Raw genomic sequence first — 14703 nt, 5'->3', positions numbered from 1 at the left:
TCCCTCCCCCTCCCCCTACCTCCCTATCGATCACCAAATCATTGTCCCTTCTGAATATCTCTAGAATATGTCCACTTCTCTACATCCTTGTAGGATATTTCCTTAATTCGTAGACTCATAATGGTTTCTTCGCCTAGTCTGTTTCTCACACAGCTACCAGAGTGATCATTCTAAAACACAAATACAGTCAAGCCATTCTTTGGCTTAAAATCTTACCATGTTCCTGATGGCTCTCAGATAAAAGTACAAACTCTTTAACAAGGTCATACAAGGACCCTTCTTACCTGCCTTATGTGCTTTGCTCAAACCTGTTTTCTGCAACTTAGGAATGCCTCACTTTCTATTCTTTGGAAGAAGCACATAGTGTTTCTTCTGCACAGGATTTTCTTTTTCTTTTCTTTTCTCTCTCTTTTTTTTTTTTGGTGGCTGGCTGGTACAGGGATTGAACCCTAAACTTTGGTGTTATCAGCACCACACTTTATAACCAACTAAGCTAAATGACCAGCCTGCATAGGATTTTCTTAGCTCCATCCTCCCCAACCTTTGGATGAAAGCATATAGCTTAAGCATCATTTCCTCCAAGAAGCCTTTCAGACTCCCTGGACCTTGTTTGATGTCTCTTCCAGGTGCTCTCAGTGCACTCTGAATTCTCCCCATGGTAGCACTTATTATAGCACTTATTATGCCACACCGTAATTGCTTATTTACAAATCTGTTGACTGCATGAGGTGGGGATCAGTCTACCATGTTCATCATTGCATCTTCTGCATCTAACACAATGCCTGGCATCAGCAGATGCCCAATTAATATTTGCCGTATGAATTAAAAAGAAATAATTCGGATTTAGATATTATTAGCTATTGATTCATGCTAATAGCTAGAATTCATTGAGCATGCTTAGCACTTTGCTATATCTCCTATATCTTTATAACAACTCACTAAAAATAGGCATTATTATCCTTATATTACAAATTAAAAACTGAAGCCTCTTAGAGTTTTGAATAACTTGCCCAAAGTTACACAACTGGTAAGCGACAAAGCCAAGAGAAACTGGGGCCACGTAAATGAAAAATCCATTGTCTCAATCCCAACTCCAGATGTGATGAGTTTTCTGGATTTCTTTGTTCTAATAGACTTCACAAAAGGTATGTAACTGGAGAGGGATGCTGCTTAAGTTACCATCCTGAGCTGAGCCCGTACCCCTATACTTACAAAGCCAGCTTCCATTTGCTAGGCCTGAAATGGAAACTAATTCAGAACTAAGCTACTTTCTTAAGTTTGCTTCAATATAGCTCAAAAAGCTTTTCTGACAGTAAGCTTCCTAGGAGGTGCTGACCAAGTGCCCCAGCAATGGGCGTCTGTGTATTGGAGGGACATTGACTGATGATGTCCACAGAGAGGGAAGCAAGGAGCCTGGGAACTGAGGTGTGGATCATGCTCCAGCAGAAGGCATTTTGCATTCTCTTTGTGATTACTAACCCATTTGGGAAGTGGCCTTGTTTTTCATAATATTTCAGGAACTACCACATTGAATCGTGATCCTGGGATTTACATTATCATTGTAGCTTGGTGGAAATTCTGATAGACTATTGTTTTGGGGCCATTTGGGGATTCATAGTCCAGTGATTTGATGTGACTTTGGGGATTTTGATTATGCCATGTTGGCCCATGCCTGTCATCTTTATGATGGGCTGGACAGTTAAATAGAGTATCTTCCTCTTGTAAAACTCCAGGCACTTGCCAGATATCATCTCACTCATTCTTCACTGCATCCGTCTTTGGCGAGAGCATGGCAGTTGCTAGCTGTTTTATAGCGAGAAGGACAATGAGAGCCAGAGAGGTTAATTGGCTGACCTCCGTGAAATGTCCACATCACAGTAGCTCAGCGTCATAGGATTATGTTTGAGTTAGACTGTTTCATCTTACTGGGGATGAAAGGCACGCTTTATATTTAAGGATCCACAATGCTTCCACGTATATTCATTCACTCATCCATTCATTCCCTCATTCATTCATTCAGTCAACAACTATTTATGGAGAGCCTACTGTATGCCAGGCACTGGGGATATAGTGGTGAATAAGACAGACATGCTAGGGGTAATAGACAAAATCATATAAACATGTATGTGAATTTTCCATTTCAAATAGTAATGTTCTGTGGATAAAAAACCATAGTAACAGGATAGAGGATGCCTAGGGTGGATGAAGAAAGGACCATTAAAGGGCTTTCATGAGATAGTATTATGGGAGCAAATGGCAGAAGGATGGAAAAAGCCAACCTTGAGAAATCTGGGAAAGAGCACTCCAGGCAGAGGGAACAGCAAGAGCAAAGGCCCTGAGGCTACCATAAGACTGGCATGTTATGAATTAGGAATGCAGAATCTTATGGGCCACGGATTGGAGGGATGCCTTAGAGGGTTTTAAGCAGAGAAGTGAAGGGGGGCTCATCTTTGTTATAACACGATATGTTTAATTGCCATACAGAGGTGAATCGAGGGGGCAAAAGATGTAACAGAGAGAACAGGAGAGATTATTGCAGTGGTTCAATGGGAGATCTTTTTTTTTTTTTTTTTGAGTAATTACTGTGTGCCATACACTGTAAGCGCTTTCTATACATGCTTCTTATTTAATACTCCCCAAATCCTATAAAGTACCACTATCTTCATTTTTCAGGTAAAGAAACTAGAAGGCTCCGAAGCTTAAATGAAATGGCTCATCCAAGGCCACTCAATTTAAGTGGCAAAACTAGGATTTAATATTAAACACTTTACTGTTAAATGCTCTTTTGAAGCCCCGGCATATCTTAATAGTCTGCTGGGATGTTCCCCGTAGATGTACCCCCCAGACCCTTCCAACCTGCTGTAATCCAAAACCAAACTCGTTGTCTCCTTTCCCAAAGTAACTTTTCCTCTTGGTTTTCTGTTATGTTAATGCTGTCTCGGACTCAATAATCTAGGCTAGAATTTAACTCTGTCTTTACACTCTGCTTTCCTTCACTAATCTGCATCAAATCTGTTGCTTTCTATTATCCATGGAAACTCTGTTATCTATCCCATTTTCATTCCTACCATCATTGCCTTGGTTCAGGCCAATTGAACTATTTCAATAGCCTCCTGTTAGTTCCCCAATTCTAGCCAGTCTCTACTCTCTACAATCTATATTCACCCTGCTTGTAGGTTTAGTTTTCACACTGTACCCAGGTTACATTATGCTGGTCCTTTTCCAAAGTCATTCCCCATTGGTCCCCATTACTCCCAGAATAAAGTTTATTCTCTTTAGTGTGGCAATCAGTTTACCAGTATTGGGCAGTTCATTTGTCAGCCAGAAGATTGCTTGTTATTCTAGCATTGGACTTATTTGTTTTTGCAGCTGATAGCTCTCACCGCATATAACCAGTCATGCGAAGAGGAAGATTAGGAACACACAGTCCAGTGATTCCTGGTTGAACTGTTTAGAAGTTCAGCATGAATTGTGCCGACCAATAGATGAGACACAGCATTCGAGGGCCAATAAGGTGTTTCCAGAGCCTCCTGGTAGAGCATGTTGACCCAACAGCTCTGGGAAGCCACTCAGCTGGATACACTTTTGTTGGATTGAATTGCATGGAAGGAATACAAGGAAAGGCCTGAGCTCTAAGGCAGATAAAGTCCAAGCTAGCCACAGACTCTCTTAACCTTTTAATGACACTCCAGAAGGAAAAAGCAGCCAATTCTTATGGATAGGAATCATTTAATTAAAAAAGGAAATGGAAATGTCTGGACAGAAGGAAATGCCCATTTACTGTGAGATTTATCCTAACTCTGTAATCATTGTTGTTTATGAGCAACAGGTCCCTGGTGAGTAAAGCACTGAATAAACAGAGGGCTAAGAGCTGTATGGTTATTTTCTGGGTTGAATTTGCAGACCTGTAATTCAGTGATTCAAATCTGGCTGTCAGCACCCAGCATTCTATCTTTAAGCACTTGTAGTCACGAGGCAAACATATCGTGAAGCATTTCCTGGCCTAGCCCCACTAAGTAAGGACTCCTCAAATGTAGGTTTTTCCAGAAAGTTTCTCTGGTCTACACTTCTAGATAACTAGAAAGAAAATTTCATAGAAAATTATTTTGTTCTATTGTTTCTAATTGAAGAAAATAAAATTTTTGAGGCTATCGTCACTGATGCCAAAAGAGATCAATGAAATTCATTTCTGCCAATTTTAAGAACTATGCTAGAAGTTGTTTCCTGTTTTATTTGGTATAATAAGTAATAGTTTTTAAAGATGAGGTAGAAAAGGTCCATATTTTCCATATTCAATTTTAAGAGGGATGATTTTCAATAACTCTTCTAAAAGTACATTATGATTTTTTACAATATTTTAAGCATAATATATATGTTTAGCTGACAACCTTGTACTGTACAAATCTTGTATTGACAACCTTGTATTGTACAAATACTATAACAGTAACAAATAAAGCAAGCAAGAAAGAAAAATGTCTCTAATATTGTCATTTTAAAAACCAGCCTTTTTAATATTTCCTTCCAGTTACTGTCAATGTTATCTAATTTTCATACAGTTACAATCTTAGCATAGACATGAATTTACAACCAGTTTTTTGCTTCTAATGTTACATAAACCTTTTCCCCAGCTATTTTGTATTCTTAAACCCTAATGTGTTCTCACAATAGAATTGCTAGGCAATAATGGATTTCTTCAAAAAAGTTCAGTAAGTGAAATATTTTCATTGCTATTCTCAGTGTTACCACATTGTAGTTAATAGTACTTTTACTATTTCAACTAAAACAACAGTGTTCCTGGGGCCAAATAGAGCTCTCCTAGATAAATAGTCCTAGGACACTAAGGGACATATCACAATCTGAGAGTGCTAAGAAGACTTCTGTTCTCCTTATCTGTTCTGGAAAGAGTGCAAAGCTCATGAGATGTTGCCTTCAAAGCATTGACACTACTCCTCAATCTACTGACCAGCAAAGGGGATGCACTTAACCTTTGGTTTGCTGCATTTACAGGTACTCAATAAAAGAAAGGCCGTTGATAATGTTAGTGTAAGTCCTAATAACAATGCAGAATCAGTTGCTCACTCACGGTCATTCCAAAACTCCCACGCTGCTCCACCCAGGGAAAGAACGTTTTGTTATGAGAAGCAAAGGGAAATGTTCATCAAAGGGTTTACATGCTGTAATAAAGGAGAGCTATAAAGAGTTGTAGGAATCTTTTGGCTGCTTTTCCTCATGTTTGTTGAGGATTGTGTAGGAATTTTCCATGGATTTAGTATTTGCCCATTAGCAGACAGCAAGAAAATTAGTCAGAAAATATTCCCTAGAAAAAAATGTGAGCCACCTCAGGGGTCCTCCTCAGAAGAGACCTGGAGGGAGGGTGACATGGTGGAAAGGGGAGGTAGATACCATGCGGCCTGCCTCATGCATCCATATGTCACAGTTCATGGGCAGAAGATTGTGGAAGGTCATCCAGGTGAGGAGTCCAGTTAGACATCTGTGTGTGCATCCATGGCAGAGAAAACGAAGATGGGCCTAAGGCAGCAAGGGAGAGGGCCTCCCTCAGTGTTCCTCACTTGGCATGTGAGATGACCTTGAAGAGCATCTGCTCTGTACTTTCCACTGGCTAGGCCACTGTGTTCTAGGGTTTAGTGTGATAATATGCATAAGCCTTGCTAATGACAAGATCATCCTCATTGTCATCATTATCTTCATCAGCGTCAACCATGGATTAGCAACTGTCCTCGGTCAGTGAGCCTGTATGAGTAGGAATTTTACCCCAGACTTGTCTGGTTTCTAAAAAATAAATATTGCTAATAACAATTTAATGGCATTCGTAGATGAGATGAGGGAAAAGAGGGTCCACGATAGATGGTGGGAAGGGAGTACTGGGCAGGTGGAATAGCATGTGCAGAGCTCAGAGGTGGAAGAGAACTGGAAGTATGTGAGGATGTGAAGGGAGGGCAGGGTGCTAGGGCACGTGGGTGGAGGAAGAGTATGAGGTGAGGCTGGGAGGTGGGCAGGACCAGGCCACACAGGGCCCCAACAGTTATGTCAGACTATGGCCCCACCCAAGAGGAAGCCACGGAAGGGCTCTTAAGCAGGGGTGGACATGATCAGACTTGAGTTCTGGAAAGGTCACTCTACCTGTATTGCAGAGCTGAGGAGACAGAGGCAGATTTCGAGAAATAAATTAAAACCCTGTGGCTGGTGGGGGTGGGGAGGGGGTGTTGAGAGCAATAGAGGTAAATCCTTACTTTCTGACTTGGGCAATTTGATGGATAATGATACTGTTGATTGAGAACGGAGCAGTAGGAGATGGCACTGTCTGGAGGAAAAAGTCATGAATTTCATCTGGGCAGGTTGAATTTGAGGTGCCTTTCAGACATCCAGGTGGAGTTGTCCAGCAGATAGTTTTATATACATAGCTCAGGAGCTCAGGAAGAGGTTAGGGCAGGAGATAGAAATTTGTGAGTCATCCCAGGAGAGGTGGTAATTGTGCCCATAGGCGTGGGTGAGAAGGTCTACGGAATCTTTCTATTTTCACTCCCCCCACCTTCTTCTTTTGAACTCGCCTCTGAGGAGTATGCGCCCTTTCTCCTTGCCATGCTCACCCCTCTTACTGCAAACCTGACTCCTTCACCCCCTTCCCCACCCATCCCTCCCGCCTCCCTTACGTCTTCATTCTATATCCAATTTGTGAGTCATCCCAGGAGAGGTGGTAATTGTGCCCATAGGCGTGGGTGAGAAGGTCTAGGGAATCTTTCTATTTTCACTCCCCCCACCTTCTTCTTTTGAACTCGCCTCTGAGGAGTATGCGCCCTTTCTCCTTGCCGTGCTCACCCCTCTTACTGCAAACCTGACTCCTTCACCCCCTTCCCCACCCATCCCTCCCGCCTCCCTTACGTCTTCATTCTATATCCCTCCGTCAAACTTTGTAAAGTCTGCTTCCTTGCTGTCCACCTGCTTACCCCTTAGTATCTTGAGTGCTGACTTTTCTATTCTCAGCCCCACTAAAGTTTCTCCTTCAAAGGCAGCCAGTGATCTCCTGAGCACGAGGTCCTCTGGCTTCTCCCTAGTATCTGACTGTTGCCGCCTGTCCCTTTAAACATTCTCCTTCTCTGGTTCCCTGGCCTTCTTTTCTCATTCTCTTGTCTTCTGCACATGCTTCTCTTTCTACTTCTACCCCATAAATGTCAGTGTTCCCCAGGAATGTTTTCTTCATCTTGATTCTATACCTACACTACTTGCTGCCTCAGCTATTTTGTTCTGTCCCATGGCCTTAACAGCCACTCCCATGTGGAAAGCGCCCAAGTGTAGCTTTCTTGCCAGGACATGAATACCTCAGACCCAAATGTCTGGCCGCTGGATAAGTACCTCCACTCTACATCCCAATGACATCTCAGCGTGACCCACTTCAAGCCTTTTCTTTTCCTCTCAAACAAGTCAGTGCCCTACACTGTCTATTTTGGTTGAGTCCCTCTTTTTTCATTCTCTTTAATTCTCTGCAGTGCTACCGTATTTCTTCTTACCTCTTACTGCATTTCCTCATAGTTCATCTTACCCACTGCCTGGCTCCTTTGCAGTTGTCGCCTAACCAGCCTTTCTTCCCCATTTCTTCTTGCTCTGAATGAATCCTATACATGTGCTGTAAATGAATCGTATATTCAACCCAGATCATATCATTTCTCAGACCCAAACCTTTAATAATTCTCTATCATCACTGAATTAAGTACTGATCCTTAGCCTAATCTTAAGGACCCTCTTAACATGGTGCTGGGGTAGCCTCCCACCTTTTTCTCTTAATGTTACCTGACACACAACTTATGAGTCAACTATGTTGGCATCTCTTCCAGACTATGTGACACTTGAAGGCAGAAGTCTGTGCCTCAGAATCCTTGTATCACCCATACTTCACACCTGGAACATAGCAGGTGCTCACTAAAGTTTTGTTGTGCGTATGGAAAACTATTTACTAGTTCCTATATGTCTGGTGATTCCCAGTCCTTGACCTTGCTGATAGTGTGCTTCCTACTTGGAGGGACCTCCTCTTTTTGACTGAAGAAGTAAGATGGTACTAAAAGTGCAATTTTAAATTGTGAATTATATATATATAAATGTGTGTGTTCATGTGTATATATATGTTACCAGTTTGTTAAAAATCTAGTCAACATTCAGGTCTCTTTTCCAATGCTACTTTCTTCATGAAAACACTTCTAATCTTCTTGATTTAAAAACCATCCCTTTTGGGCCGGCCCGGTGGCACACTGGAGAGTGCACCACTTGGGAGCGCGGCGGCGCTCCCGTCGAGGGTTCGGATCCCATGTGGAGACCGGTTCCCACTCACAGGCTGAGCGCAGTGTGGGCGCGGCACCGAGGGTTGCGATCCCATTGCCGGTCAGTAAAAAAAGACAAAAAAGGAAAAAACAAAAAACAAAAAAACAAAAAAAACCCATCCCTTTTCAGAAACTTCAAAGTACTTAAGTACTTATCCTTCTTTCTTACTTTAAAGAAAAATATATTTTAAGTACCACAGTGGGTTGCAGGGGAATTTCAAGGGAGATATGGTCCCCGATCTTATATCTAAGTTGTATTTGATTATTAAATGCACTTTTGATATAAAGCTTTAGATTCTAAACAGTGATTCAAAGACTTGTCATTTTCCCCCCTGTTCCTGGTCCCCTACAATCTCTTCCCAGCAATTACTAACTCAATTTAAGTTTTTAGGAACAGGAGCTGTGTCTCGCTCAGATTTAGGGCCCCTGAAGCCCCTAACAAGATGGATTGCCAAGAGTAGGTTCTCAGTATTTGTGGACCTGAATTAGGTGAAATGATACATGTGACTGCCAATATCTTCCATTCTAAGTGGCAAATGAGCCAAAGATTTGGAGCTGTGTTTATTTTGCCTGCAAAGTGAGCAATGCCACCATGTGTACCACGATGGTTAGCTGTCTCTGCATTCAACTTGGAGAATAGATGAAATGAAGCCATCATGGAGGTGGGAGCATGACCATTATGCAACACAGGCGTGTTTCTGTGGCGCTGATCTCTGTGTGAGCCTTGCCTTCGCAACCCGCTGGTTCTGCTGGGTTCCAGTTACCAACCAAGCCCAGGTCAGGCACTTCAAATGCATCACAGCCCTGTTTCTACCACAGGGGCCGGTAAGTCAGTTACATAAAATTACATTTTGTTTTCAGAAACCTGTGTCTGTGATTTGAAGTGGATCACTCCTCAACCAGTTAATGGGGAGGTGGTATAATTCTCAAGTCCTCCTAATTATCCCCATGGATATAAAATGTTTAGGACCTTGTAGGATTTTTCTCTCTAGGACATGATTTCCTCTCCCCAACCCCCGCACCTCTTTTTTAAAATAGACCAGGTGATGGCCAAAATCTTAGAATGAAAAAATAGCCCTGGTGAAAGTGTTCTGGACAGCTCTCCCAAAGCAGCCACTGAATTACGGGAAAAGCATTTATGGGGAGAAACCACAGGGTATGGGAAGCAGGGTCTAATTTAGTCATCAGTAAGCCCATTGTTTCCATCTGGGAACTTAATTTTTCCATGGAAGTCCTTTAAAAGGGCTGAACCACTTTAGTTTTGTACGGGGTCCCAGACAGTGACTTGGGGTAGTAAGTGGAAGGAAAGCTTTTTGCTTTTGATGGGGAGCAAATGGTTCACCAGGCATTTGGACCTGGCAGTCAGGTGGGCCATGCACATATGAACTACAGCTCAGGGTTCACTCCTAGACTGGATCAGGTTTCCTTGAGAATCAGAGGCAAGCGTGAGGACCATCAACTCTAAGTGGGAAGCAAGTTAATTTATTTCTTTGCTCCCAGCATATTCATTTGTAAAATGGGTACAAGAATTCCGGGCTCAGACTATTTTGCAAAGTTGTTACATTGATCAAATAAGAAATTGAGAGCTACCCCACACCTTTTTTTTTTTTTTTTGAATGAGAGCTACCACCTACTTCTTTCTTTCTGCAATCAGTCTTTCTTCTTTTCTCCTCCTTCCTCAACAATGCTGATTGGAAAAGAACATGACTTCACAGTAACAACGTCTGGCTGATGCAATCATAAGCTCCACAACTATTTTGGTCATTTGCACACTATCCCTGGCTCAGCCTGCGACTTCACCTTGTAATGATACAAGGCCACCCCCTTTCATTTTGATCCTTAAATCTTCACCCCCAAGAAAAACGAGACACGTAGAACATACATGACACCGCAATGCCTGCGTGTGCTCTTCTCCACTTCAATGTGCAGAGAAATAACCCAGCCTTTGTTAAATATGCATACGTTCCTGTAGTGAGACCCTTCAAAGCTATACTCGGGGAGCTTGGCTTGGGTCATGAGACCACCTCTCTCCTGGCTTGTGCAACCTAATAAACTGCTTTCTGTTAGAGGCTCAAATTCCTGTCTTTGTGTTTCCATTGGCATACACAGTAGACAAGGACCCTGAGGGTGTTTACCCAGGAGAACAAAATGAGAGAGAAAAAAAAAGCTGTCACAGCATTTTGAGATGCTGAGAATGTTATAGAAATTTAGCATGCTCTTATGCTTTTGTTTCATTTTAAAAGAGGCAATATCCTTTTCCATTTACTAAGTACCCCCCCCAAATTAATAAGAGATGTTTAAATGAGTGTGAATGTGTGAACTTACAGCCATACACCATTGCAGAATAGTGAAACCTTTCCAAGATGTTCTTCTTGGGTTTGAAGTTTTTGCCTAAACATAATAATGCAATGCTTTGAGGGTCAGTTCCAATATCTCTTGAATTGCTTATGAGACATTTTGTTTATTAAATAATTTTCTGAAGTCTACCAAGTTTTAGTGACTCATTGACTCATGGAAACATGCATGACATTTAGAATTGTAGAATTAGAGGTGGAGAGATCATCTAATGCCCCCTGTTTTACAGAAAAGTAAACTGGGTGCCAAGAAGTCTACATGATTTGCCCAGAGCCATATGAAGTGTTCATGGAAAAGCTAGGGCTAGAAGCCAAACCTTCAACTCCCAGCTAAGTGTTTTTTCTTTTGTACACATTTTTTATGAAAGTTCTGGTTACATATTCTGTTTCCATAATCAATGGTAAATCCTTGTAAGAAAGCACGAATGACTCTCCCCACCCCCAGTGATTTCAATATAAGAGAAATGTTTCATAATTGTAATACATTGTGACTTTAAAAAATGTACACTTCTCTGTAAAATTTATAACACAGAAAGTGCTTTCAAGTACATTTAATCTTTCCAACAGTTTAGGCGAAGATTGTTATTTATACTAGATACAGAAAACACCAAGTGAGAGGAAGTGACTTGGTTAAGGTTTCTAAAAATCAAAACTGGGACACAAGAAAGGTTGGGTTTTCAATTCCATTCTTGGAGTTTTTTAGTGCAATGTAAAAATTGATACTTAAGCGTTTTTAAAAATGAGTGACTACTAGTCATGGAGAAGGTTCTAAGCTGAAGCTAGGCTCTGCCTTAGTGTATCCTTCAATGCCAACACCTAGGCCACTGTGACATGCCAATCCACAGTAGACTGAGTTTTCCAGTTCATCAACAAAACTTCACTTACTTGAGAAAAGCTTATCTGAATTATCAATATTAGTGGTGGTAATAATAATAAACAATTGATGTTATCAAACATTTAGTGTTTCCAGGTTCTGTTTTAGGTGCTTTACAAGTGTTAACTGATTTGATTTTCCTAGCAAGCCTATGAAGGAGGCACATTATTATCTCAATTTTTTAGATAATAAAACTGAGGCACAGAGAGGTTAAGTAACTTGTTCTGGGTAACTCAGCTAGCAAATGGCCAATAAGTCATATTTATATTTTTGTCTTTTTAATTAAAAATGCTTACAATGATTATTTTCATATAATAACCCTAGTTGTTCAGTTCTTTGTCTTTGGGCAAAGATTCTTCCATCTTTGAGCCAGTTTCTCAACTATAAAACAATTGGGTTAAACCAGTTGATCTTAAGGGTTGGCTCTAGTTCACATGGCTAGCAACCTACCATGCCCTCTCACATCCTAGCTTATGGTCTATGGACCTAGGCTGTCCTATTTTATTCCTTCCTGCACCACCTTGCCCCATTTCCAGAGATAAACAAAAGTCACACATCATTATCTTTTATCATTTTTATTTGTATATAAACATAAGATATGCTAACCCTTGAAAACGTTTTAACTTGGGGAAAAACAAGGAAAGTAAATAACGACTCCTGTTCTCTTCTCTCCCACTTTACTTCTTAAAATATTTGTTTTAGCAAATTCTTTCGTCAAAAGTAATACAAAGTCCTCCACTAAGGAATATGGGATCCAAAATCCCACAGTTCTTTCGTTTATCCCAACATGTTTATACAGACAAAACCAGGTTAGTATGAACACAGGGCAACCCGAAAAGGGGAAAGAGAAAGGCGACATCACCAACCACCCACCCAGGCTGGTGTACAAGTGTCTGCAGAAGAGGTCAGCCTCACCACTTGCGTGATGCTGTTGGAGTGTGTTCTGGGTACGCTGTATATATCTGAATTTAGGGACCTTTTCAACATCAGCTAGTGCAGGGCCACCCCCCTCACCATCCCTAAAGTGTGTGGTTCCGGGAGTTCTCCCATCTGTCATGTGAAATGCCCAGCTGTGAGTTCAGTGGTACGATTTGGTGAAGTTCAGAACTGATTCATCACAAAGTACGTAACTTCCTTGACTCAGAATCAATGAGTTTTTCAGAACAACTAAAGATGTTGACATTTGTACCTTTTTAACACATGAAAGTGTTTTATGAATTGCATTTACCAAGCCTTGAAACAAACCCAAGTATTGGGAAAAAGAAAAGTTCGAGTCATATAGAGTGGATTGATGCTGAAAGAAATAAAAATAATTGTTTATATGTGTATTTGATATTCCAACCAGAAGGAGTTAAATTCGTGCTCAAGTTGATGCATTTTCTTCCTTATGAATTAAGCACTGAAGTATGTCCATTTCGTCATCTTCCTCACACACCTCACTCTTCCTTCATTACACCTTGTCTCCACTTGCCTGCAGACAGATCTCTCCATATTTTGCTTCTGACTCTAAATAACCGTGATCACTCATGATGAGAGAGTATTGGTTAATGAGATGGTTGTGAGATGTTGAGAAGTCCTGTTTTGTTTATAAAGCCACGCCTGTCTCTTTTATAATGTAACTTTTATCTTTGGACAAGAGCATTGATCTCACGTCTTCTTATTTTTGCTCAGTGTTTTTATTTGTAGTTGAAGGTTACTATTTAAGGACTTAATTCTTTAGTTATGGAGAGCTGGGTGGAACATGGGGCCACTGGGGTTGGGGAACAGATGGGTGTTTCTCCTGGCTACTCTGTAAGTGTTTTTCACAACCCTTTATGGGGGTAGGGAGGAGAGCACTGCCTCCTGGAAGAGAGAACGTTTATCCTTATGTCATATAATTAGCGTATCTTTGTGGTAAGCATACGTTTCAGTACCTAACATCATTTTCTCCCTTCTTTTCACGCAGGAGTTTGTGAATCAGAACTGGATTCTGTCAAATAGGAGTGTTTGCGCGTGTGTGTGTGTGTGTGTGTTGAACTTGGCACACGTCCCTGTCACTTGGGGAGAGAAGAACCTTAGTGAGGGTCATGATGACCTTAATCTGGATTCTAGTTCGATCAAGAACACAGAGGCAAAGGTAAATTACTTCATGTATAATCACCACTTTAATTTTCTGCTCCACTGTAGTTACAGTCAGAGGAAAACAAACCCTGCAGTATGTACATACTTTCTATCAAGGATGCAGCACAAACTCAACGAAGTAACCTTTTAAGTCCATATTTGTTAGGAAAAGCACAGGGTGTTCTTGGTATTATTATGGCATCTAAGGCTTCACAAACTAGCAGAAATATTGAACTTGCTACATATGTATACACAAGTACTATGAATCATAACAGGAAAAAAAAAAAAAAAAACCCGGTCTATATTTCAATTAAATCAAATTCACACAAGCTCAGATAAGCAGAAAGTTTTGTACTTACATAGATCATGGAGTTTTCTGCCTGGTCTCTTGTGGGGAAAAGCAGCTTTAAATATTTCATTGGAAATAAAATTGCTTCTTTATTGGATTCCCTTCAGATAAAACAGAATAGATGAATAATGTATATGTCTATGCCAATTAAAAAAAAAAGTCCTGTGATTTGTACAGCTGTGACTGAGAGGAGTCAATTGATACTTGAAGGCAAAGAAGATGGAAAATGAAAGGATAAATGGGTGGAAAATTCCACAACTCAAAATCCCAAGCTCTCTCAAGGACGAGATTGTTACTTGAGAAGGCGCTGTTGAATTTTTGGCATTCTTGCATTATCTCACTTTGAAAATGGAATGTAAACTGTGGTTTTCGGCCAGTTTCACTGTTCTCTAATGGAGACTGAATTATATTGTATTTGCTGGGACTTTTTGGTAACACCAATTTTCCTAAATTTAAGTGAATAGCTAATATTTCAAACACCTTGGGCATTAATGGTCTCCTTAGGAACTTCTCCCTTGGGAAGTTCATGGCAAAGGACTTGCCTTTCCATGGGACTCTTACTAATAACCCAGAAAGAGACCCACTCTTATCTACAATGGCTTTGATAAAAATTTGGCTACTTGAATATTCTACTGCTAATCCCAGGAAGTATTGTTAAAAGTTCATTTGCTATAGAAGTCAGGGAGACTGCCAACA

The 14703-nt window shown here is 40.8% G+C and overlaps 1 long non-coding RNA gene across 1 annotated transcript in view; it reads right to left on the bottom strand.

The window, feature by feature from the left end:
- LOC103584962 overlaps nucleotides 1-14186 on the bottom strand; it is a 69545-nt gene extending 55359 nt beyond the window's left edge. The window contains exon 1 of the long non-coding RNA XR_550030.1: nucleotides 14018-14186. This is a non-coding gene — a long non-coding RNA (uncharacterized LOC103584962). The remainder of the gene's footprint in view (nucleotides 1-14017) is intronic.
- Nucleotides 14187-14703: the final 517 nt, after the last annotated feature.

The sequence above is a fragment of the Galeopterus variegatus genome, unplaced genomic scaffold (genome assembly GCF_000696425.1).
Source record: "Galeopterus variegatus unplaced genomic scaffold, G_variegatus-3.0.2 Scaffold204, whole genome shotgun sequence".
NCBI classification, from domain to species: domain Eukaryota; kingdom Metazoa; phylum Chordata; class Mammalia; order Dermoptera; family Cynocephalidae; genus Galeopterus; species Galeopterus variegatus.
This window is presented reverse-complemented; position numbering and strand designations above follow the sequence as displayed.